General features: G+C 40.7%; 1 protein-coding gene across 3 annotated transcripts in view; it reads right to left on the bottom strand.

The window, feature by feature from the left end:
- LOC148542938 (protein NYNRIN-like) overlaps window positions 1–26,950 on the bottom strand; it is a 487,471-nt gene that overhangs the window by 150,221 nt on the left and 310,300 nt on the right. Inside the window, exon 5 of one of the 3 annotated variants that reach the window (XR_015875094.1) lies at window positions 24,744–24,799. The exons of the other annotated variants lie outside the window; for them this stretch is intronic. The gene's annotated coding sequence lies outside the window, so the exon portion shown is untranslated. Of the gene's footprint in view, window positions 1–24,743; window positions 24,800–26,950 lie in introns of those variants that run through there. 3 annotated transcript variants of the gene reach the window in all.

The raw sequence follows: 26,950 nt of genomic DNA, 5'->3' as shown, positions 1-26,950 counted from the left end.
TCTATCAGACTGTGATGTCAGGAGAAGTGATTATTTTTCTCTTGCTATAAAAAAATGTTAAGGAGCCAGAGAGGGGAAAAATCATTTTAAACATAAGTTTAGTAGGTGCATATTTTTTGTTAACAATACATACTGTATAAGATAAAGATGGCTACTGCATATTAATGAAAATGGTAATACTGGTCTATTGTCCTGTTAATTAAGTTCACCTTAATAACAGTTTCATGGAAGTAAATTATTTAATACATCTTTACAGGTGATTGTGATTTCTATGAAACAAAAATCCCTTAAAAAAGCTTTTCATACAGTCAAAAGTATGTAATTATAGTTTATAAAGGTCATGGTGTACATTGAACTGAACTAATTATCAATACATTGGAAAATTTAAATCCCTACCTGAGAACTGTGGTCATCTAAGAAGAAATACAGCAAGGCAGAATTTATACTGTATGGTAAGAGAAAGCTTTATACAGATTTGCCAGAGGGAACTTAAGTAGAGGATATAACAAGTCACAGAATAGATGTATTTTTAACCTAAATATATCTAGAATGGTAATAGGAAATAATCAATCTGGCTGTAAATATTAAAAGACTTTGTTTAGACTACAGTCTAGTCTTAAGCCGGGTACCCACTGGAGCAATGTCGGGTGGATTTGCCATTTCATAGCGACATATCCCCTACATCGCTCAGTGTGTACGCATGATTGTGCGTTCCTGCTGTCGCTATCGATGGTTGCCAGGTTTGATGTGCTGCACATCAAACGTAGCGATATCGCTAGCAGCCAGTGCATTGTTAATGAATAACGTAACAGTAATTGTTCTGTTGTTCATTAAAGTCATCCAGTGTGTATGCACAATCACTGTTCAGGTCGCTCCAGTGTGTGCCCAACCTTAGTTTAGTATACCATACTCAGTCTTCTCTGCCCAAGATCAGGTGTAGAAGTCCATGTATGCTGTAGGGCTTAAAGGCCAGCTGCCAGCAAACAAAGGTGCTACTGTATGTGCCTCTGGTGCTGCCGGAGCCAGGAGTGCCCAAAAAGATGATGGCATCCCATCCTGCACTTAGTTACACTTTGCATTTTTGAATTTTTTGGTAAAATGTAACGCCTTCTGGCTGGGGCAAGGATAAATTTTATATTCCTTGCAATATTTATGTATTCACCAGCTTTTGCACTCTTTTCACTTTTTTGTGTGTGCCACTTATTATTGTAGGATTTTTATGTGGGAACCTTAAGGGCCATCTTCTCCCCATATTGTTGTAGGCTCTCACCTTAGGAGAAGAGTGAAGATACTGGACTTTGAGTGAAAGCTTTGGACAACATTTGAACTTGAGTATTTGGCAGAGATAAACCCATGCCCCTTGCCCTATTTTAGCTCCATAGGACTGGGATGTCAAGGGGTCCCTCCTACTTTGGTGAAGGGGGACTTGAAGGGGGGAGAAGAGGGATGGGGAAAAATGGAAGAAGGTCCAATGACCCAAGTCCCCAGCACAATTTTTTCACTGCACTTGGGGATTGGAGCCAGGGACACCGAGGGGGAAGGGGGGTACTACTTACACAAGCCCATGCTTGCTGGAAAGGCCCTGCGGGGTCCCAAGTCTGATGCTGCCTCTCCCCTCATCCCTCCCTCTTACTTCTCAACATGCTGCTGTGTGCTGGGCTACAGGGGGAGACTGCTCTGCCTGAGGGTGGGGGAGTGATCACACTGACCGTTCCCTTCTCCTGGATTTGCACTGGGCTGAGGGAATCACAGCACTCCCCTCCCCAGTGCTGCAAAAATATCTTCCACCTGAAGAGGGTGTGGTCACGCCTCCCTTGATTAGGCCATGCCCCATTCCCCCAAGCCAGCCCTCTATGACCCTAATTGGAGCACACACCTCGGACTTAAATAAAATAAAAAAATGGTTGATGAGTTTGTTCAGATCTTGATACTTTTTTAAACCCTACCCACAATCTTAGCACTACAGTAACCGTAAAACAGGAGACAATAATTGGTGAAATGTGGTCACAGATATAAATAATTAAGAATGTAAAAGTGGGGGTCCTGAAAGCTTTGCATCTAATGGCAACAGTCAACTTCACCTTCCTCGATGCAACATGAATGGGATCCACTCCCCTTGGTTGGCATTGTACTGGTCCTTCATCAAGGAACATGACCCCCCCCCACACACACACACACAAAAGAAATGCCAGTTAGTGTAACAGGACAACTGCTAGGGGACCATATGATTTTTGCTTTACTGCTCAGTTTTAGACTTGTGGATCTTAAACAACATCAACTGGTCTTTACTAAGATAAAAGCAAGGCGGAAGACTGACCATTTGCCTGTGGCTACAAGCTCATAAATCCAGAAAGCTCTGAAGTACATGGAAAATGCAAGCTACAAAACATCCACAGCCACCTTGGCTGCTGCCTAAATGATGGAGTGCAAGAGGGGGATGGTATGGGATGCCGGCATTCGAGATCCCAGGGGTCAGAATCCCAACACCAGAATCCCGACAGGGTTAGAATGCTGACACTTTGTTGGTCGGTATCCTAACCCTCTCCCTACCCTAAACCTAATGCCAGGGGAAAACAAACAAAATACAGGCAGCAAAATTGTAGGGCTGTGGGATAGTTGGGGCTCACGGTGCCATGAGATGAACAGGGATAAAATGAGGATGCATTAACCCTGTAATCTATCCCCACAGGCATGGGAGGTTAAAAGGGTGCTGGAAGCTGTAGTCCTACCTCACCTAATACCTGGAGATGGGCATTGGAACCCAAGCTAGACTGTTTTTAAATTGCCCATCTTCTTCTTGTAGGAGAATTGGCCATAGAAAAGATCTGGGGAGGAGGGAAGGTGTTCCTATCATATATCTACAGCAGATTACAATTGTATTATAAGGAGGCACTTGATGTTCCAATAAAGCTAGGTGAAGATATCTGTTCAGTTTCACAGCATAAAAGTTTTTATATATGCACTTGCTTATAGTAGAACTCATGTACAGTTGGATATACTTGTGTCCCAAACATAAGCAGAAAAAGAAGCATGCATGAAATGAGCATTTATGAGTATATATGAGTGAGTACCCACCTCACGATGCATCCAGCTCTTATGCACTAGCATATGTGCCACATATACATTAGTTGTAAAGAGTGAGTACTGTATGCTTACGCAACAATATACTGTAGTGTAGAAAAAGCAAAAGGATAGCATAGCGGTACAGATAGAGATAATTTAGAGACATTGTAGAGATGTGGGGGTATATTTACTAAAGTGCAGGATTTTAGAATTTGAGTTGTTGCCCATAGCAACCAATCAGATTCTACTTAACATTTATCTAGCACCTTATAGAAGATAATAGCTAGAATCTGATTGGTTCTACGGGCAACATCTCCATTTCTAAAAACCTCACTTAGTAAATATACCCCTAAGTGTCAAAGGGTTTCTAGCAAATGCTAAAGTCAATATTACCCTATTTAGAGTGTACACAATATAATAATGTAATGATGTGTCTAATACACAAAAAAATAATAGTACCTCGAAAGAGATATCAAATGTGAATAATTCATTTAGCATATAAAATGAAATTGAAAACAAACACCAATGCAAGAACAAATACAAATTAAATTGAATAATATACATTACAAACACCTGTTTTTTTTCTCCTATAACAATTATATGGAACCTCCTTTTATTTTCTGCCACTGTCCAAATGGAAATATCAAATATGTAATGAGAACAGATGGCCACAATTTGATATAGTGGCCACATTATTGATTTAAGTACTATCGATAGGAGTGCACAATCAGAGAATCAGAAGCTTGTGCTGCCTATTGCAGGGATGTGCAGTCAGGGTAGACAGTGGAGGCGGAGCCTCCCCTGTCAAACTCTTGAGATTTGATATAAATATAATAAGAATAATACAAATATTTGTAACATCTTCTTTGTTTATTGTAATCATTTTTATAGTTAACACTCACCAGCTTTGTGGAGCTCCCTGGGACTGCAAGGAGAGGAGAGATGAGGCAGCAACAGCTCAGCGTCGCTTCTGTATAGTCAGACACTGCTTGCAGAACTGGGGATGGGGCCACACCACGGGCAGTAAACTGCACAGAAAGAGAGCTAATAGAGGAATGCCTCTGAATATTTGGGCATGCCTTGAGCGTTGATGGACACTTTGGATGTGTCATATGACCAGGATGTGACTGTAGTGTTTAGAGATTGGAACTCAGTCAGCAGCAGCAAGAGAAGACATAGTGATGCAGGTAGGAGAATCAATAGACACTGAAGCTTAGTGTAGTGAGGGGAGTTACAGTGAGTAGGGGGTGAGACATGCTCCCAGCACTCAGACCCATCTCCATGTGTGCCTCCCCAGCCATTGACCTCATCACACGTCACTGGTCAATTGTCATTGTCATCATTGTGTTTTGCTGCCCTCCAGCAGCTGCAAGAGCCTGTGCATTTGCACAAATTTCTACCTTTGATGCAATTATATGAACACACAATCACTTTACTAAACTTACTGTATGTTTTCCAAACCCTTCCCTCTCTAAATCCGGCCTCTTTCAATGTGTTTAGCTGCACCCAATTTTGTTGTGTACATGTGCTCAGTGAAAAAAGCGTATTTACACATACACACAAGCGCGCACACACAAACAATAACAGACATATGTCGAACTCTACATGAGCATCATTGTTGCACTAATCTTATTTTTTTCTATATATTCCTGGGTGTTTCTAGTTGAAAAAAAAATCAATAAGAACCATTTGAAAAATATTGTGTTATTGAGTTGTGGCTCCACCAGTTCCCAGTGTATCATGTTAATTTCGGAAACTTGTACCAAGAAACATATTTTACTGAAACCTTTCTAAGTGACTACTATATATTTACTGACTGCAAGCTGATACACTGGGACATACAATTTGTAAATAGAATTAGGAGAAAATTACATATATTTCCCCATGGTACCCTGACTTAGTACTCATCACTAACTGCTCCGATTTGTAACATTATCCTGAATTACTGGATTTTACATAACTGTAATAGACACATTATGAACCATTTATGTGTGAAAATAATAAAATACAGGTACTAACATATTAAAATGCATGGATTATTCAGATATTGTTATAGTAAGGTGGGAATTCCTTGAGCTACTTAGATGACAAGATTTATGTTCTTTGTACTAAAGTAAAAATATGCTTTTTAATGTACTGTACTGAGATATTATAATTATGTATTGAATGATTTTTAATCTGGTGTAATAGTAAGCTTTGATTTTACTTAACATTTGTTATAATAACAGTAATAATGGAAAGGCAATTAATAAGTTGGGTTTTTTTGTGCGATTTGTTGTGCTGACTGTCTGAGGCTGCAGAGTCTTGTGGTGCCTTATAAATAAAAGTGATTTAGATTATGATGAGACAAGCAGTGAAGGGGCCTATCCATTAGCAGATCTTTCTGAAAGACAAAAGACAAAAGATTTATCTTTTGAAAATTCCTGGGGCTGCTGTGACAGATATCTGTCATGTACATGACAGATTTTTGCAAACGACAAACGATATTGCATGACATCATTCTGGGAGTGGATTTTTTTTATGTTTCTGTTCATTTACATTAAAAATTTTTTGTCGTTCGTCGTTTATCGTGACAGATATTTCTAATATCTGTCAGCAATTAACGATAATTGACCAACATGTTGAGGGGCCTATCCATTAGCAGATAAATGTGAAAGATGAACGATAGGCTCTGAACGGATAGGCTAATGGATAGGCTCTGAACGATAAAAATGCGCACTCCCGCAGATGACAAATTTGGTCTTTTGTCTCTCCAACATGTTGGTCAATTATCGTTTATCGCTGACAGATATTAGAAATATCTGTCGCAGTAAGCGACGAACGTCCAACGATTCTTTTATGTAAATGAACAGAAACATTAAAAAAAATCCACTCAAAGAATTATGTCATCCAATATCGTTCGTCGTTCGTCTATTGCAAATATCTGTCATGTACATGACAGATATCTGTCACAGCAGCCCCAGGAATTTTCAAAAGATAAATCTTTTGACTTTCAGTAAGATCTGCTAATGGATAGGCCCCTTTGGAGAGACATAAGACCAAATTTGTCAGCCGCGGGAGTGCGCATTTTTTATTGTTCAGAGCCTATCCATTAGCAGATAAATTGAACGACTGAACGATAAATCGTTCAGATTGAACGATAAATCGTTCATCGTTCAAATTTATCTGCTAATGGATAGGCTAACCTCCTGGTATCATTTGGAAATATTGACCAATGGATCTTTCTTGAACTGTCATGTTCGCTGACCCACGTTTCTAAAGAATGTTCCCCCTTCACTAGGGCTATGTTTATCATTGGTTGCAAATGTTTTTTAGGTTTGAATATGAAAACCCCTTTGGTCTCCTGGGATGTTCTAATCCAGTGGTTCCCAAACTTTTTCGAATCACGGCGGCCTAGAGTATCAGCATTTTTTCCAAGGCACCCCTGGGCCAAAAGTTTCTTATTGAGAAATTCAGCAAAATTAAATGAAGCAAATTGTGCTTATACAGTATGTCACCCTTAGGATCAGTTATGTGATAGTAGACAGGGCTGCACTTCTTTTTGTCCACATTTTTTTTAGGCAGCCATTAGCACTGGTTTTGCCTATCACACTAACTAAAAATCATTTTGTTTGGTTCTTGACCATCCTACCAAGACACCCCTGCAAGTGCCTTGAGGCACCCCAGGGTGCCACAGCACCCAGTTTGGGAACCACTGTTCTAGTCTATTTTTCTAAGTTGTCATTTCCCTTCCGTATCTGGGTACTCTTTTGCAACAGGAATTTAGTTTAGAGTGACCTACATTTTGCTGTCACCACATTTCCTTTGGTTGTATTATAAACCTATGACTATTTGTATGATTGCTGTATTTAATATATACATGCTTGACTTCTCCAATAAACATATTTAAAAAAAAAAAAAAGATTATGATGATGAAGAGCAATTAAGGTTTTAATGAAGATCTAACAAATGAATTAGGTATGTATGGTTACGCTATATCTTCTATCTGATATGAAAACTTTCCAGACACCGGTACCAGGTTGGGACATGAACCATACACTGGGGTGGGTGCGGGGGTTAATGCAATGGTAGGATCCAATAAAGTAGTGTGAGCTGAAGGGGAATGGCCAGCTGTCAGAGATAGTCAACCCATGGAGGTCACTTTAACATTTTGGCAAGAACAGAGTACACGACAAACAACAAAAAGCAGACATATGTGCACTGTAGATGGGACTCAACTCTACATCTGACTTAATCAAGGTACAACAAGTCTTGTCCCAGAGGGTACAGACCAGGATATATGTTACAGGAGAATAAGACAATACATAAAGATAGTATACTGTATAGAGGCATTCCTAAATACCAATACAATTTTAGCATAAATCAAATCTTTATTACTATTATATTAAAATGTATCTGCCTGTATCAGTAATTCTATTCATTTGGCAAAATCTAAATATTTTAGAAAATAGTACCTTGAAGTTTATTATGTACAGAGAATTACAATACTAAAATAAGGGTTTCAAATTGTCAAACTATCACATCCCATATGTTATGTTTTGGATTATTGACAGGTATATAAAAAAGCATAAAATCACACATTTTAATCCTTTGTTTATACTTTATTTAATTAAAACAATGTGCCCTCATTTCCCTATCCGCAGTAAATTGAATTTGTGTTTTGTTGCTGAACCTGATCTTATATTAACAAAGATCTAAGATATGTATCGCTCAGTATAATAGAAATTTTTCTCATTCCTTGTTAGAGAACTCCCTAGAAATTACACATTGTAACTATATTGTTAATAAATGACTCTATTTGTAAAGAATAACTTTTACAATGTCAATATGTCTTGTTGAATTAGTAGCTCGGGGCTTCAGTTATTTCCTCTTTCGTTAACATCTTCTAATTATAGCTTGTAAGTGTCAATACCATTTCAGTAGAAGAGAAGGGAATGCATACTACCAGTAAGCCTTATGGGGACTCTTGGCACAGCCCTTGCTAGTACTTAGGCTGCACAATTTCATTAGTGAAGCCTTATTTATTAAGGGCATTTTGTGCTAAGTTAGACACAATTTGTGTCTAATCACAAACCTACTGAAAAATATACATTTGGTTAAAAATGCATGTTATTACCCATAAAAAGTGCAAATGTAATATGCGGCCATGTCTGCATGTCTGGCAAAATGTGCCTCCTTAGTCCTGCAAACAACAGGAGCAACAACAATACAATTGGAGAGGTAGCTTCTCAGTGATGGTCAAAAATGTTCGAAAATCAGTCCACACTGCATACGCATTACAGTGAATGGCCAGACAGTGTGACTAATAAATGATAACGTCATAGAGAGCATGTAAAATAAAATTAGAAACAAGACGCATATATATAAAAAGGTTTCACTGCAATTCAGCTAATTGCAGCGGTAATATTACTTGAATATTAACATAATTCAGAGGGATTTAGATACATTTAGCCTATCAGATGTAGCCGCCAGTCATCATCGTCATTAGTTTACAACTTGTACCAGGGGTCAAGCACCGGCAAATGATTAGCATCCAAACAGAGTTATATGGGTCTGTTTGGTACCCTGCATTGGGTGCTTTTTGTATGAACATGTCCTTATTGTACTTTTGGTACACACGCCCCCTCCCACCACCTTTGTGCAAGGAGTCCTAAGTGGTGGTAAAAGTGTTGCAGTTGGTAAGGGTAAAGAATGCATATAGAGATATAGAGAATATATGCAATGTGACAAAAATGCATCTTGAAGATAAAAAACATGCAAAATCTGTTACAACCAACTCTACATGTGTTCCCAAGTGTGTAGTGGAGGGCCATTCCGTATATGGGCATTCTCTCTACATCTGCTCTGTATAGTGGCTAAAAACTGGTGGCTGACAATTTATTTGTAAATTCTAATTATAAAAAGTCCTACAAGGGCGTTACTTTATGAGCCATTTTTTTAATGTATTAACGGCTTATATTATTCTACTGTGAGATCTGTCATAGTTAACACACATCAGCTGTTTCCTGTATCGCTTTTAGCTCCCTTCTGATTATTATTTGAAAGTTACTACAGTATCACTGGAATATAACATTTTAAAATAAAGAGTCTGTTAGCTGCGTATAATCTCCTGACAGCGACTCTAATATAATTAGTGGCAATTCAAATTAGACTGGTGGCTAGCGATCTGTTACAATGTTTTACGCTAAAGAGACATTCTCTATATCAGGACACCAAAAGTTTGCATGTGCTCTGATACTGGAGGGGTAAGTGGTGAGGGGGTGGGGCTGTAGCTATGCCCCATCGTATACTCTTTGAACAAGGCATGCGCTACCGCTGAGAAGGATGAAGCGGCACAATCTTGATTACATCTAAGGGGCCTATTTATCATTATTGCTAAATTGTCCCTCTTAATTAGTATCCTTATTGCTGCATATCACAGCAATAAAGAATATATTTTTGAACCTATTTATCAAAAATCTCTTGCTGACACAGAAGCTTCGATAAATTGCAGTCCCAGCAAAGAGCTTGGGCATGTGCATACAAGAAATGCAATGAACTGGAGAGGAGTAGAAAGTTGGCGATAACGCCACCTTTGCCAAAAAGTGTCTGCAACGCGAACTGATGGTGGTATTAACTTATGAGGGCCAAGCTCTAAAATGCTAAGTTTTTCTTAGCTTGGTAAATAGGGACAGATCACAATCCCCATGGCATTACAGTAGGTTCTTCTTAATAGCGCAGATACTTAAATCAAGCACAGACTGCTGTTGCCACATGACTTTCAAGTGAAAGCTGCTTGACAGAATGGTTCCTACAACCTTTCTGTGTTTCTTACAGTGCATTTCAGTTTTCTGTGATGTGCACTCATGATGTGTACCTGTGCACATCAGTGAGACTTAATGTACCCCAAATTGCACACGCCTCTATGGGGACCAAGGAAAAATGTGTGGCCATGAGGTGCTGACATTCCGATCACTGCAGATTGAATTGCCTCCTGCAGACTGCAGTACATATAGGTAAACTGATATTCTGACATTTCATAATAACAGGAGATAGAAGAACAAGTATAATATATGCTATTCTTAAGAACAATATGGAATTTAGGAAGTTAAACTATAAATATTCAGTCATTGATTTTGTTATTCTATTTGTTCCAAGTTCTACGCTTTCTCATAAGCTCAAAATTGTTAATGTAACAGGAGGAAGTTTACATTAGTTCTTCCAGCATAAGTTATTTATAAGTTCCAAGCTGTCTTCTCTGATCATTTTATATTCCAGCTGACACCTTCAGTGTTTTGGCGAGGAGACAGCAGTGGCTTCTGGCCGAGGAAACTTCTCTCACTGAGCTTCACTCTGCTAAACATGCTGTGAGTTTATTAAAATGGTGACACCAACTTTCACACAAAAGATAGCATAAAACGTTTCCCCCTTGTTGCATCCAGCATGTCCTTTTCCTATGGGGTTCATTATGCTCTTTTTGACCATTGGTGACTATTCATTATTCAGTCTATTTACAAATGTGGGAGGGGTGTGGATTGATATGTTTACATTAAGATGTTAGAAGGTTGACAGGATTAATAGGTCGACAGATAACTGGTCGACAGTGACTTAGGTAGACAGGGTTAAAAGCTCGACATGGTTAAAAGGTCGACATTCAGATTGTCGATACAAAAAAGGTTAACACACAATTTTTGTGTTATTTTAGCCTAGACCTAATGCTAGCAAAGCAAGCTTAAGCTACATACAGACATAAAGATTTTCTGTCCAACCATCCAACTAGTTGATTGGTTGGAATGAAAATCTGGTAAGGGATGAAAGCAAATGACAATCAGCAATTTGCTCCCAAACGCCGGAAAATGGAGAAAAACTGTTGTTTGAACAAATTGTTTAGATCAAATATTTAACAAACTTGTCTGACGACCATTTTCATCTGTTTTCTGGCATTTAGGAGCAAATTGCTGATCATCAGTTACTCCCATACGTTACCAGATTTTCATTCCAACCAATCAACTAGTTGGATGGTTGGACAGAAAATCTTTACGTGTGTACCCAGCTTAACACAGACTGGACCATGGCACAGCAGGATCCATACAACTCTGCATATGGGGGATATACAGATTTCTTTCCATACTCTCATTTCCATCCAACTGTGAAGCAGGTCCTTAGTGTAAATGCACCTATGTTTCCCGTTCATTCATAAATAGGTACATGAACACATTCCAGTTTTGGGAATTGCTCCTAGAAAATCACTTTTAGCCTATTTTTGCCAGACTTATGTTCCATATCACACATAGCACACCAAGGATGGGATTTATTAAATGTCAACAGAATGAATGGTAACTGGCAAGGTTGGCCCGGCTGGCAAATGTACATGGTGGAAATTGTTAAAACTTCAATAAAAAACAAGGCTGTACAGCTGCTCTAATACCACTGTGCACACTCACCTGCAAGGCCTACAGGAGAGGACTGTAGATCTTTCCATATTCCCTGCTGGATTATATGTATAAAACATCACACTTTGAAGTTACTGCTATAATGGTAATTTCTCTGAATACTATCAAAAAGCATAATTCCCAGTAAAGAACTGCTGACCTCATGTCGCTATGCCATATACAGTTTTTAAAAACTGTAATTAAGTAACAGTAGAGGCTGTAAAACATTTCTAGTATTTTGGTGACATATCCATTAAGTTGACGTTTTTCCACCTTAAACTAATATCCATTTGACTAAAATAATTATTTTACTTATTAAATATGAATCACCAGGTATGTATCAGATGTACACTTTCCAGGATACTAAGGGGTATAGTACGGGTTTTTAGAAGTGGAATTGTTGCCCATAGCAACCAATCAGACTCTGCAGCTACTATCTTGTAGAAGGTACTAGATAAATGATAAGTAGAAGCTGATTGGTTGCTATGGGCAACAACGCCATTTCTAAAAACCTGCACTTTAGTAAATATACCCCCAAGGGGTCCTGCTGGTATAATCATATAAGAGGCACTGCCTCATGGGGAGGCACACTAGTGGCTCCAGTTTCAGGCTGTGCTGAAAAAGATAACTGTAACCCCCTTCCCTCAGATACACACAGTGACACCAGCACTCTATGTAGTGCACCCAGAAAAAATGAACAGATTCACTACTAATTTGTGGCTGTTTTGACCTCCAAACGCACATTAAGTACAGTATATGGGCATGCCTTTAATGTACTTGCCCTGCTATTAAACTCCCATTCCCTCTCTCTTTCTTCCTTTTCGTATGTAAGGAGGCACAAATCTGGCATATGCAGATTCATTAATATATGAATGTAAGGATATGTATTTTTCTCAAGAAAAATGTCCCTTAGGTTCAACTCTAAATGAACCCCATAGTCAGTGGTGTCACAATGGGGGTGCAGGCCGCACCCGGGTGTTACCCGCCGAGGGGTGATCCCCAAAGTGCCGACTCCTCCTCAGTGACATGAGTCTCACACAGTGATGGAGCCGGCACTGCACACAGACTGGTCCCCAGGGGCAGTCCGCATCTCCGTGACCCCCAAATTCACAGCGCGCAACGGGTGTCACCACGGGGAGGGACACCATTGCCCATAGTAATGAAGTAGAGTGCTGGTACAGGGCTTGATTCAAGTGCAGATGACTCACTAACTTATGCTAATGTGAGTATACTGTACGTCTATCTTCATGTGTATAGTCAGACGCCCATTGTTTTTCTGTCCGCAACTGTCATGCTGGGTGCAAAAGATCCATTAGAAACAGGCGTCCTTTCTCCTCCTCAGAACTGAAGCGCGGAGTCTAGCTTATTGTTGGCTTTCTCAAGGGACCACCGCAAAGGGATTTGAACTTCGCTGTGCCTTAAATGCAGATTGCGGTCCTCAGTCTGGGTTCCTCTGTACGGGCAGGTGTATGAAGGAACTGAAGTCAGGTGGAAGCCAGTCGCCAAGGGGCGAACTGGAACATAGTCATCAGGACTGGGGAAGGAACCAGGCGGACAATGCAGTACAAGGGAGCAAGCAAATTAGGTCAAAGGATTAGCTGAAGTCAGAACCAGAAATCACTATTAGTGAGTACAGGGGGTATACAGGGAGAACAAACACTGGGGCTAGGTTTGGAGCCTAATGCTCAGGGACCACAGCAGCCCCAGGAGACCAGCTCCATCAGACCTGGTAAGTGAGCTCCGGGCTCTGGCGCGCTGTAACACTTCCAATCAGCTACAAGCAAAACACAGTACTGGAGCACAGATTCATGCACAGCTGCTGTGTATATAACAACTTTTTTATTTTTAACAAAGGGGATTTAGTCGTTAGGTCAACATTTACAATGTCAATATTCATATTGTCGACACCACAATGTCACAGGTCTGACCCAGAAGTGCAGGTCACATCAGTGCCGGGACCCAGAAGTTGCACTGGAAACACTGCAGTGATCACTGGGTCACCAAGGACGATATGTCAACATTGTAATATGTCGACATTTCATCAGTGTCTACAATATGAAAGTTGACATATCATACCACAACCTAACAAGGCTGTCCTGAAAGGGCAGCCAGGTTTGCTTAAATGCTTTATAAATGGCAATGACAAATTTAGGGTTAGCGGTTCTTTAAAAAATGTTTCAGCTAACGCAGCTAAACTACTAACAATTATTTCTGAAACTATTCTGTACTGAAGTAAATTTTTATCCCTTTAAATTAAGTTATACTTCCCTCCCACTACAGCTTTATGTGACCTTATGGGATAACAACATATATATATTTAAGAATAAATAGTTTCTAGCAAACTTTTCTCTTTGTTAACACTTGTTTCATTAGATGCCGTTGTTTTCTAAAGCATGATAATATAATATAGGCTCTCAAACTATTAGCAAAAACTCATTTGGGCTCTTATACTCCTAAATTTAAGGTAAATTATATTGTCATATTTTATTTTTCTAGGGGCATTTAACTGAACTGCAATCATCTTTATGCTAATAGTAAGAAAATAACAAAACAAGCAAAATATGCAGAGTGGTTTAATTGGTAGAATTTATTTATTATGTTTTGTAAATAGTACAGCATCAAAATTAGACTTTCATTCAAGGACCATTATACAGAAAGTATTAATAAAACAGTTAACACTGTGTAGACATTCCTTCCGGGAAAAAACAATGCTCCCATGTTTCTGAAATGTTTTGTATATATATATCCATTACATATTATGTTCTTCGTTCTTAAAAATCTAACAAATGCTTGTCTCAGTCCTTTCTGTCAATTATAAAGGCTCCAAAGTGCAAATTATGTCGCTCAGATGCACTCGTTTTGCAGATAAACAACAGTTTGTGGGACATTGTTTGCACTTTCTAATGGGATATGTTCTATCAATTAAGATGTTCCTTGCCGAGTGTGGTCAAAGCACCTGAGTGCAGCTACTTACAAATCCAGATGCAAACTCAATGGTATTTATTACGGAGTGAAAGTAAGTATGTATTACGGAGTGAAAGTATTTAAAAAAAGGTGATGAAGAAAGCACATATGGGGGTTATCTCTGGCCCACAGACTTTTTCTTTTTGCAGATGGGCTTCACTTTGCCATGCTCTTTGTAGTGGAGAATTGGGTCCCTGACATCATGCCTCACATTGAAAGTAAAAAATCCCTCACTCACCTCTCATCCTTGCACTTTACCACCTGACACATAAATAGTAAGTCTGTGAGGCAGTAATGTCATTACACCTTCCATGTAGCAGTGGTAAGTGAAAGCTATTTCAGTGGATGAAGTAAAGTTTCAGGGAATGATGGTGAGTGAGGGTAATTTCAGTAATTGAGGTATATTATCAGGGAGTAATAGTGGATGAGCTATAGAGTCAGGAAGTGGTGGTGGGTGTGGGATGACACCAGGGAGAGGTGCTGAGTGAGAGGATTTTCAGTAATTGAGGTATATTATCAGGGAGTACTAGTGGATGAGGTATAGAGTCAGGAAGTGGTGGTGGGTGTGGGATGACACCAGGGAGAGGTGCTGAGTGAGAGGATTTTCAGTAATTGAGGTATATTATCAGGGAGTACTAGTGGATGAGGTATAGAGTCAGGAAGTGGTGGTGGGTGTGGGATGACACCAGGGAGAGGTGCTGAGTGAGAGGATTTTCAGTAATTGAGGTATATTGTCATTAAGTGTTGGTGGGTGAGGGGTATTTCTGTCATTGAGGGATGCGATCTTTGAATAGTAGTGGGCAAGTGGCACGATATAGGGCTTTAGGGATGAATGAGAGGTATTTAGTGAGGGGTAAGTGTGATGGGTAGGCTTCTAAAGTACAGGCATCAATACTTCTCTTTGACTCCTGAGACAGCAAGATCTGTACAGATCATTTGTCTGGATCTCTACTCCTCATTCCTTCATGCACTTTCTCTCCCACTGTTTATGCTAGGCAGTTGGTGAGATGGGATAAGGGGTCCATACCCTCCGCCCCTCCTGCTGCTGCTATGCCTGCCTATTTTTCTTCTGCTGTCCCTTTCTTCTGTTGACGGGCATGATTTCCTTTTCTGCCTTGCATTGGCTGGCGCTGGTGACTACCCCATAGTACCACTGACTGGCCATTACTTAAAGTAGCTTAGTGCTTCTGGGATCTTGCCAAGGTATTTTCTGCGCCTTCTCCTTCTGCCTTTTCTGTTTCGGCAGATGCTGGTGCTACGGTATTGCGGCTTCTGCATTCTCCTCTGCTTTTTTGCAATCAAATGTGCAGGATTTGGTGTTGACTTCTTTTCAGAGTCTGAGAATGAAGAGGCGTCAGTGGTCATATGCGATGCATGCAGCGTTCTCAACAAGCAAATGTTAGCAGGAGTGATGCATCAGCGAATGGCATCAGAGGCAGATCTACTGTGAAACTAATGAAGGTTAAGCTTAAGGATCCCTATCCCCGGAGGGGCCCTGAAGCTATTTTATTTTTAATGAGTGAATTTTTCAACAAAATCAATGGGGTTTTTAAGTGTGTGTTATTAAAATAAGGTCATTTTAGTGATAGAATCATGAGCCAATGGGTTGAAGTATTTAAAATTGACCTTAGAATATGCTCTACAGTAGTGCATGTATTGCGGGGTTCTGAGTACCCAGAAACCTCCCCTGATCAGTAATGGCCTGCAGACACTATATCTACAGCTCTGACCAGAGGATGGCTCTTATGAGCGGCCTAGCGCAAAATAGAGAGCTGCTGTCAGTGTCACTGTTGAGAGCAGTATTGACTGGTGCCACTAGATGCTCCAACTCCATTTGTGCTGTCCCATCTGCCAGAAGTCGGCCCTGCAATGCTGACCACAAACTGAAAGCTGAGCTGACTGAGTGATGGCATGCAGCTCAGAGGTGGGAGCATGCAACGTGTGGGAGAGACCTGACTCAGCTCGGATCCTACAGAGTACAGAGGTAGTGAGTAAGTTTTGGTTATGTATGTGATGTATACACAGTCTCTCTGTCATGGGGGGGGGTTCTACATCTATCTATCTAACTATCTATGATCTATGGTCTCTCTCTCTGGGGGTTTTCAAAATCTTTCTATCTACAGTCTATCACTCTCTGGGGGGTTTCTACATATATTTATCTATCTATCTACAGTCTCTCACTCTCTGGGGGATTTCTACATCTATCTATCATCTATCTATCTACAGTCTCTCACTGACTGCAGGGATTCTACATCTATCTATCTATCTATCTATCTATCTATCTATCTATATATCATCTATCTATCTACAGTCTCTCACTCTCTGGGGGGTTTATACATTTATCTATCTGTCTATAGTATCTCACTCTCTGGGGGTTTTCTACATCTATTTATCTATCTTTCTATAGTCTCTCACTCTAGTTTTTTTTAAATCTATCTATCTATCTATCTATCTATCTATCTATCTATCTATCTATCTATGTACAGTCTCTCACTCTCTGGAGGCTTTCTACATTTATCTATCTATCTACAGTGTCTCACTCTCTGGTGGGTTTCTATATCTATCTATCTATCTATCTATCTATCTATCTATCTATCTATCTATCTATCTATCTACAGTGCCTCACTATCTGGGGGGTTTCTAAATCTATCTATCTACAGTGTCTTACTTTTTGGGGGGTTTCTACATCTATCTATCTATCTACCTACAGTGTCTCACTATCTGGGGGGTTTCTTTATCTATCTATCTAACTATCTATCTATCTATCTATCTATCTATCTACAGTCTCTCAATCTCTAGGGGGTTTCTACATCTATCTATCTACAGTCTTTCACTCTCTGGGCAGTTTCTACATCTCCACCATTTGGGCCTCAAGGTGGTTGCAAGGGCAGCAAGGCTCTTTGGACCTTGTTGGATGTTGCCCTATTGTTTCTGGTTGCAAAGGGGCCCCCATAACAGTTCAAGCTTCTGGGCCCCAAAAATGTATATCCGCCACTGAGTTTGGGTCAAGGTGGTTTTCATTGTGACAACAAAGAGGTTCTTCATGGTCTATGTCCAAGTTGTTAGGACAAGATTGACAAGGTACAATGTTTCTTTAGAAAATGGAGACTGCGCGTAAGGACATGAGGATTGCTAGGGCTAAGAGTGGCATTGGATTTAAGGCATTTAAGTTATACTTCAACTTTTATGAGTTTGCAGTTTGTTACCTTCTATACTCCAGATGAACATGGTAATATCATAACATATCTTCATCATATCTTCATCTACTTGGCACGCTTATGATAAGGAATTTTGTTGTAAGCAGGAAGGTGTCTATATAATGGATTTTGGTTGTGAAAATGTGGAAGTGTGGCTGGAAGTGACACAGCCTAGCTGTCTTCTGCCAGAACTGGTGGCAGCTCATTGAATCTGAGCTAGGTTGCATTTCTGTTCAGTCATCCTTCAAGGGTGAATGCTTTTTCTTTAATAACGCATCTTGCTGTCAAGGCTAGAAGTGTCCTTCTCATCACCTCTGATTTGTGATGTAAGGGGGCTCACCCAGTCTCTAACTATTTCCAGATTGGAGGGCATCAGAAGGCAGCCTAGACTCCAGGATCCTTGGGTCCTAAGTAAGGCTTCTTCTCCCATCCATTTGGTAACCATGGCCAAATGGTTAGCTTGGTATCTTAACAGGATGAATGCAGAATTTCTGTTTTTTAGTTTGCTTTTCAGTTACCTATTGTGAGTTCAGCTGCATTGGGTTCTTGTAGGAACTTGAAATCTGCTAAAGGAGTTTCCTACCATTTTGAAGTGTATAAGAAATTGCAATTAGGTCAGATGACTAGCGTGTTTGAATTTTACACTTCTGTTTGGCTGCAAAAAAAAATCACTTTATGTCAAGTTCAGCCATTGTTAGGCTTGCTTAACCTTGCTTGTAGTGTGTTCCCTATGGGTAGGGTTTTCGATTGGAAGCTACAGCTGGCATGGTAAAGCCTTCTCATTTTATTAGAGTGTCATTTGATTTGAAATGCAACCTGAATTACCTTTTTTGAGAACCGCAAGGGTGTCCTTCTCAGAGTAGTGCCGGCAGTAGATAATTTCCGATTGCAGCTATTCACTGATGCTGCCGGGTCCACGGGTTACCTCAATGGTTCCTGGTGTTGTGTTCCTTGGCCTGCAGAGTGGGTATCGAGAGGACTGATTTAAGACCTCCTTCTTGAACTCTTTCCTATTGTTGTCAATTTGGAGATTTGGGGCAATTGGCTGGGTAATAAGAGTAGTCAGGTGTGATAACCTTGGCATAGTACACACCATTAATCCATTAATAGGCTGAAACATCTTCTTGTGTAGCTGATGTTTCCTTGCTTACAATGTAATGTTGTTTTCAAAGCCAAACATGTGCCTGGTGTTGACAATATAATTACAGATGCTTTGTCTAGATTCCAGTGGTCTAGATTTAGGTATCTCTTTCCTGAGGCTGATGCAATTGGTGAGTATTGCCTGCCATTTGTTTGGCAGGTGATTGTGCTGGAATGAAGAACGCTGGCTCTGAACACTTTTTCCACTTATAGCTGCACTTGGGAAGAATGGGAGGAATTCTCTTGCAGTCATTGACATAGAGGTAAGAGCAGGCATCGGCTGATGCTTTCTTTTATATGGAGTCTTTATGTCTCTGGGTGATCTAGATATGTGCTGACATGTGCCTTGGCTGGTATTTCTTTCTTTTTGTGTTTACAGGGCCTTCCTGACCTGACTAAATGCTTTCTGATTTTGAAAGCTTCAAAGAGTTTGGCACATGTAGCATGCTCTGATTTTGAGATGTATTTATTTTTGTTGGCTTTTTCCATGGGGCTTTATGAATTTTGGAGTTGGTTGCTTCTTTTAAAATGGCGTCTAATCTGCTCTGTGCTGACGTATTCATGGGAGAGAGGACAATTCTTTTTTGACTGCGGTGCTCTAAGATCAGTTTGGCAGGGGTATCTTTGGCTAGGTGTGATGACGTGCAGATTTGTCCATTAGCCCTTGATTGCTAATATTTGAAACTGAAGACTACTGGTTCTTGGCTGGTGCATTGTGATGGTTCTACTTTAATAAAATATCAGTTTAGCTGGGTCTTGAGGTGCTGCATCACTGGAGTTGGTTTCTCTCCTCGCAACGTTGGAACGCATCCCTTTAGAATCTGAGCAGCAATGGTAGTGGCGGCGCCTGCTGAATTTCTTGTTGTGGAAATTATGGCAGGTGGAAGTCGGCCAGTTATAGGCATTATATTTGGTGAGCTGTTTGAGTTGTGACTGTTAATACATTTTGTTGGTTGTTTTTGTGATTTTGTTTTCTTTTTTTGTTCTTTGTTGTTTTACGTGTGGTTTTTGTCCTGTGTTTTTTGTCTGTCTTCTTTATCCATCCTACTTTGGGCTTTTGCCACTTTCCACAGTAGAAGTCTACATAATTTTTTTAACATTTCTGGCCTGACTAGTCAGACATAATTCAAACTAATTCGGCCTCATTTGAATTCTGATCTTTCTCAGTCCCTCAGCAGGTTTTATGTTTTTTCTCCTCACGCCGAGTTAAATTGTGTTTTCCTTTGTCATCTGTTTCCTGCTACCTCCCTACAGTTTTGTCTTCCCAATCTCTCTTTATGTGTATTCAGTTGTTAATTTTTAAAATTCAATTTTCATTTTTGAAATACAATTTTTTTATTTTGGCAGATCCTCTAGTTTTAAAAGTTTTCCCTATTTATTTATCATTTCTTTAATCAATTTTCTAATTTCTAAATGAGTTGCCTATCAGGGTGGTGAGCCAATAATGTATCACTGCCGCTGACACATGATGTTAGGGGTATGCTTTGGGCTTCCCTTAAGTAGAGATTGTTGGAGGCAGTTGCCAGGTACATCTTGCCTCATATTTTAGTTATGTATCTTGGTGGTAAATATCTCAGAACAATTACTGCAGTTAATTTAAAATATTCCAGCATGGGGGATATTTCTCAGTTCATGTCTGCCTGGCCTGGCTGTAAGGTGGTTTGGTCCGATATAGTTCCCAGGTTAGTTTAGAGAGGCTATCAAAATTTGTAGCTTTTGATGAGTCCTCTAAAAAAGTTAATACTTCTGTGGCAAAGTTTTTGTTGGCTCATGATGGTTTCATGGCACTTCACCCTTTCCTTTTGTTTAAGTTACCTTTACAGGCCTGATGGAATCCATTTAACTGAGGATGGGCTTTCTTATTTGTAGAGGATCTGTTTAGGGTTATTTATTGTATTGATTTGGGGTAGTGTATGGTAGTCAGAACCTTTGCTTTGGCAGGAAAAGCACAGCAGGTTTTATCAACTTGGGTGCAATTATTTACTTTTGGGTGCACTCACTATCATTGACTATTAGATTGTATGCCATACCGTAGTGCCCCCAATTCATAGTATACCACAATGTAGCACCTCCGACACAGTGTATGCCACAATGTAGTGCCTCCATTGCATAGGATACCACTCCATAGTGCCCCCAAAACATAGTATGTCACACCAGAGTGACCACAATACATAGTATACCACACCACAGTGCATCCAAAATGTGAATCATTTTAATTAATGTGTACAGGGAGACAAAGCTGCTGCTGTCCCTGCATCTACTGCATGGGCTAGGATCTGAGACACCAGCAGAATGATCTGACTGGTCTAATTGACTCTTTACTTGTAGCTGGGCAGCTACTGGAGCACTGGGGAGGAGATGATAAAAAGCTAATCCTGGTGAAGGTATCTGAGATGGTCTATCAAGGGATCCTTGGAGCTGGTCTTTTTCAGCAGCCCCTGCAATTTATGTCCCTGCTATTGCTGGCAAGTGTACATTCATGATCTTCAGGAAGAGCTCCTGCAGTAGGAGCAGCTGGGAGAGCTTTCTAATAAACCAGCCCACGCTGTCCAGCAAGTGTGAAAGGGCAAGCCTACAGCATTATTCTGAGTGACAGTCACACAGCAGCCCTCTTCCTCACACAGCAGGTCTACGTGGCTCAAGCCTGGGTTTCTGTGCAGCTTTGATTATCAGGGAAACTTCAAGGAAGCCCAGCGCTGTTCTCTCTGCTTATGGACCCAGGAGCTTGCTTGCTCTTGCTTGTGATGACAGAATGGATGGCGGAGGCAGTTGAGAACATCATGTTCAAAGTGGTGCTAGCTGCGAGGAGAGCCAGACCAGTCCCATTCTCCTGTCAGTGCTGCAGTTCATCCTGCAGGACCCATTCAAAATTTGAAACAGAGTGCAGCCAATCACAAAACGGGGTTGGGTCCTCATTTTGCATGACTACCGGTGGATGCGATAGTCATACAGTGCTTTAAGGTGGATGGACAGAGCAGAGTCTAGTCTAGTTTTTAAACAAACCTTCACTGTTGTCATTGACAGACCAGGATCTCTGCAAATCTTCATCGCCATGACAACCTGGAGCCTGGGATTTGTCGAGCCCTTTCCCCTGACTAATCCATAGCTAAGGTGTGACATGTAGCACCACCTACAGTGACTACCTTTGCCCCAACACATATACAGGGGAGGGGTGAACATAGATGGTGTCGCTCACCCAAATGTCTAGTTATGATTCAGCAGGGCCATACACGATAAACATAGAAAACATTTCTCAATAAGAGAGTATTACAGCACAACTTAACACCATTTGCATTAGTACCAAACATATAATATCACACCACAGACTGGGTAAGGCTGATAACAGTTGTAAAATTATATAGGAAAGGTGAATAAATGTATTTTCAAACATTTGATACAGTATTTACAAAGATCACAGGCTAAGGAGGGCTTAAAAGAGGTGTCATTCTTAACACACCCTGAAATAGTTATGGCACAGTATAGGTGACCTGGATGAAAGGGAAACTAACAACTGCTAGGTGTATAGTCTGGACATTTATGATAAAGAAAATACTACTGAAGAATAATGACCAAATTACTCTTATTAAGGAAAAAGAATAAAACAACTCTCACTTTAAAGAATATAGGACCTGATTCAGATGTCAAAGAAAATGCCATCGCAGCTGCAATCTCTCATGAATCGGAATTGCGAAAATATGTTAATGACACACTCACCATCCAGCACTTAGAGACACCCACTGAAAGCATCTCACAATCGCCACCCATGCACGTAACTGGAAACATCGGAAACACTGAACGCAGATCAGGCGGCCTTCAGGCTTCCCAGTGAGTCTAAGCTCTTGTAGACATAGCGGGTCTCCAAACATCCACAGGGCTCCTCTGCTGCGAACAGGGATGCAGTGGCTAATTTAGGACGCCCCGAGAAAACAGTGTTTAAATGTTCCAACACACCTGCGTTTTTCTAACCACCCCTGTTACCTCCCCCAAATGCTGACTACCTGTCATTCATTTTGCACGTGAATCCCATGCGTGATCACAAAACAATCGGTGCACGTGCATAGTGTGGCTTCCACACATGGGCAAAGACAAACAATAGCAACTAGTGAGAGAACAGAGATTATAATTTTGGTAGTACTTCTAGCATATGTAATACATTATGGGCTGTTTGGGGGCATTGATGATGGTCTTTGTGCAAGATTTTATTGGTTATTGCTCTAACACATTACTAATTTGGAACACATTTTTGACCAGAAATAATGTGGTGCCTCACAAAATATACAAAAAATTAACATAATTATGGAGCATATTTAGTATTATTTGCTAATATGAACAAGAAGAAACAAGGCCTAATATGAACAAGAAGAAACAAGGCCAGGTCTCAATTTAAATTTTTTTAATTAATTGATCATACTTTTTCACCTGCCTTCTACTACATACTCCAACCCATTTCCCTGTACTGCTCTCGGGTCTCTGAGGTAGTTCCCCTCATACTCAGACTCTCAGGTGCACCTCATAAATGTACTACTGGGGTTGTTAACCAATTAGGAAGGAGGGGGTAGTATGACCAGCTTGTTAGGAATCCTTGGCTATATTAACATTATACTCTTTTATGGCCTTTTCTCTTCTCAGTTGCTGAACAGCTCTTGCTAGGCCATGTCTCACATTACATTTTCTTAATTAATCATCAATCAATCAACCAATGCTTTACCTGCCTTCCACTACATACTCCACTTCCATTTCCCTGTACTGCCTTCAGGCCTTTGATATAGTTCTTGATTAATGAAAACATTCTTTCTATCGGGTTGTATAGCTTATTAAACTGCCATCCTGTCTGCTACTCCTGTGCAGCAATGTTTCATAGATGTGCTATATTCATTTAAACTGCCATTTGTTGGTGCCGCTGCTCTATTTCTTAGATTAGCCAGCCAGCCTTTGGCCAATATTGGTGAACAAAATTGTGAGCTGATAGGTGGTAAAAATTGATGGTAAATGACTCAAATTAATGTTATTGAGGTTAATAGTACTGTAGGAACAAAACAGACCCAAATCATATGATTTTAGCTGTTTTAATCAATCATTTTTTAAAATCCAGAAGCAAAACAAAAACACATCAGGGTGGCTTTGACAAAACCAAAACATGACTATGAATTAAAAAACATGGGGGTGTGTGCACATCTGTACTATTTGCTTGACCCTCAACCCATGGCACCCCTGCTTGTGCCCTGCTGCACCCCAATCACTGCAATATATCCTTTTTCCTCATTGGCTGACAATGGGGTAGATAGGGTTGTTTGATCATTCAAATTAACTACAGTATGGTGCACTCTGCATACTCTCTGCCTTGTTTTGTGATGTTGCTGGCTGCTGCTCCTACGTATCAGTGATAATGGCCTTCTCCAACTCACAACCAATCATATGCTGCCCTGGTAATCTGGAATAATCACCCTTTACAAGTGAGTTGTTTTCAAAAGCTGTGATCAGCTATTACCTTAAGAGAAGCATACAATCCCATTAAACAGAGGGGTCTATTTACTAAGCCTTGGATGGAGATAAAGTGGAGAGTGATAAACCACCAGCCAATCAGCTCCTAACTACCATGTCATAGGCTGTGTTTGAAAAATGACAGTTAGGAGCTGATTGACTGGTACGTCATCTCCGTTCACTTTATCTCCATCCAAGACTTAGTAAATAATCCCCACAGACACCCAACTAGCTTGTTGCTGTACGTTTTCCTACCATTTTAATAATTAGCACTGAGTGTCAGAGTATCTTTGTCACCTTGTACAGTTTAGGGTTAATATCTACATAGCTGCTGTTTTATTACAAACATACCTTGTATCCCTGTATAGTTAGCCTGAAGCGCAGTTGGTTCTTCCAGTAGTGTTCCCATGCACTGGCAGTCTAATGATTTATAGCTCTGTTTAAGTAAAGGCCACATCGACTCCCAGCACAGCCATTTGTCTCTTTCTCATTTCTTAAAGGTGTATGCCCCACTTGGCAAATAAATACTACAGGTACATTTCACTGAAAAGGACATTAATGTCTGGAATTATAATATTGAAAACAGTAGCTGTTGCCCTTACACTTCTGTTTTAAATTAGCATCACATATAACTGGTAATAAATATAACCAAGGCACATTTCATATGAGCTAACCAATTGTCAGCATATGTTTGGTATTTTCTTCCAGAAAAGGTAGAATGCAATGTTAAATGTATATACTATATAATATACATCTTCCAAACAGAATAGGACAAGGGCCTGTAAATTGTGATTTAAAGTAAATAGTCCAGCAGACAATAATGAGGTTTAGGGGCCTATTTATCATTGGAGGCCATATATGGCCCCCGATGACGAAGTATTCACCTCACCGCGGACGATACTTTAGTATTCACCTCACCGCGGATTATACTTTAGTATCCCCCTCGCCGCAAGGATAACTTAACACCAGAGCAACTCATTATTGCTCTGTTGCCGGGACAGTTGCTCCATAAAGCAGCTGTCCTGGCAGCTACAGAAGTAGCTGCGTTACTTACCTGTCCCCGCGCCCAACTTCTGCACAAAGCTGCCGGCGAGTCAGTGAGGAGAAGGTGGAGGGATCCACTCGGATCCCTCTTCGTATCGCCGGAACTCCTTCCCATAGGATGAAACGCCATCTGAAGATGGAGCTTGTTCTCGCAGGCAAACTCAGTAAACTTTACATTTTTGGAGTTTGCTGAATATCAGGTGGTCCTATTCAGACCCCTGATGATAAATGGCCCAGTGTCACAGTGCTCCGGGCTCCGGCTTGTAGTTACCGGGTCCGGCAGCACTGGAACCTCCGACGGCGGGCAGCCGGCGGAGAATCCCCGGCCCCCACTGCCGTGAAATCACCTCTAGATCTCCCTCTCTAGTGCAGGCGCCCGTGGCTCTCCTAGGAGCGTGCACGCCGACCTGAAAATAATTTAAAGGGACAGGCGCGCTAAACGTGTAGTCACGTTTGGCGTGAGAATTGGACTTCTCCCTATAAGAGGAAGTCTCTGGCACCAGACAGGTTTCAGAGTATAGGCTCATTCACCATACTCCAGTGTTCCTGTGATACTCCGTTACCTGATTCTGACCTTGGCTTAGTTTGTGACCCCGATTTCGCCTGACCCCTGGTACTGCACCTGATATCTGATTTTGACTTTGGCTATTCCCTGTGACCTACTTTCGCCTGCTCCCTGGTACCGTCTAGTCCGTTTGGTTCTGACCTGGCCTGTCGACTATGCTATACGTCTCCTCCACTGTGTCCAGAATTTACCAGCACCTGTATAAGGGAACCTATTCTGGGGGCCGCGACCTGTGTGTTGGACGCAGTCAAGTCCATACCTTCTTGCGAGGGTCCCTGGTGAATACCGCCGGCACATTAGACTCCGCGCCTCAGGCATAGGTCTAACAAACTCCCTAAATACGGGCCGCATCCATAACCCATCCAAGAGTAGTGACACCCGGTAACTTAAATATTCAGAAACTAGCGTTTCCGCATGGTTAACAGGCCATTTTTCTTAGAGTCCTAAATTACATTGTAACACTCATGCAAATTATAGGACCCTAAACTTAATTCCCTTTATATATAAGCTTAGTATACATTTTGATGTTAGCACCATAAATTAAAACAAATCTATTGGTGGGTATACACCTAGCAGATATAGCGAGTGATCTGCAGATATATCTGTAGATGATGGTCATTCATATACACTGTATGACCATCATCTTCCAGGCAGCCGCTGGTCCCGTTGGCCATCCCCATCCCCACAGCTGCCTCTGCATGTGTATGGGCAGTCGGCAGAACGCCTTAAACACTTGCTGATGGACAGATATGTCTGCAGAAGGGATGTGCGCCGACCCTCCTGTTTTGGTTTTGGATCTGTATCTCCTCGTGTTTTGGATCTTATCTATCTATCTATCTATCTATCTATCTATCTATCTATCTATCTATCTAGAGAGAGAGAGATGTAATAGATACTGTATGTTAAAATGGGTGCAAATGAATCACAATTTTATGTCCTCTGCCAGACTCCTAAAGGAAGAAAGAAGAGGAAGAAAGAAAAGGGAGGAACACCTAAGAGGTTAGTGATACTGAGTATAATGTTTGAATAGGTGGGGAGAATGTCTGTAAAGTGTAGTGTGGTGGAATTATCTGCCAGGGGACACC

Source organism: Taudactylus pleione, unplaced genomic scaffold (assembly GCF_031769625.1).
Source record: "Taudactylus pleione unplaced genomic scaffold, aTauple2 ptg000007l, whole genome shotgun sequence".
NCBI classification, from domain to species: Eukaryota; Metazoa; Chordata; class Amphibia; order Anura; family Myobatrachidae; genus Taudactylus; species Taudactylus pleione.
This window is presented reverse-complemented; position numbering and strand designations above follow the sequence as displayed.